Raw genomic sequence first — 700 nt, 5'->3', positions numbered from 1 at the left:
AAAGAGCGGGCGGTAACGGGACTGCTCATCCCACAACCTGGGAACCGACCAACCACCGCCAACACCATACGTAAAAAAAAAAAAAAAAAAAAAAAACCGCCCGGCGCCGCCGCCGGGCCACGGCCACGACCACCCCCAGACGGGCCCGCCGGGCCGGGCCGGCGAGCGGAGGGGCCGCGGGACCTGCGCGGGGCTGCAGCGGGGATGGCCGCAGGCCACAGGCGCGCCCCCGGCTCTGCCCGCGGCTGTCACCGGGACCCGCGCCTGTCCTGCGGGATTGGAAGAGGGGAGGGTGGGGAGAAAAGGCGCGACCCAGCAGCTGCCACCTTGGAGAGACCCCAGCTCTGCGCGTGGTCTCCCGCAGATTTAGTGTCACCTTCCTGCCCTGTCCCCCCTCCTCCTCGTCTGTGTGCGGGTGCTGAGGCGGATGGGCAGGCGGTTCCCAGGTTGTGGGATGAGCAGTCCCGTTACCGCCCGCTCTTTGATACGGGTCGCAGGTCAGTTCCCGAAACTGCTCCGAGAAAAACCCTCACAGCTTTCCCTCCTTGTGCAGAACTTTTTCAATTCGAAATACTCCGCTTTCTCCTGTGCTACGAACTGCTAGAAGTCTGCGTATTAATGTAAAAACTCTCTCCAAGGAGAAATAGTACATAAAAGGTTCCTGTGAAAGGGTTTTAAAATCCCAAATATAGTAGGCGTT

Source organism: Corapipo altera, unplaced genomic scaffold (assembly GCF_003945725.1).
Source record: "Corapipo altera isolate COAL_440 unplaced genomic scaffold, ASM394572v1 51, whole genome shotgun sequence".
NCBI classification, from domain to species: Eukaryota; Metazoa; Chordata; class Aves; order Passeriformes; family Pipridae; genus Corapipo; species Corapipo altera.
This window is presented reverse-complemented; position numbering follows the sequence as displayed.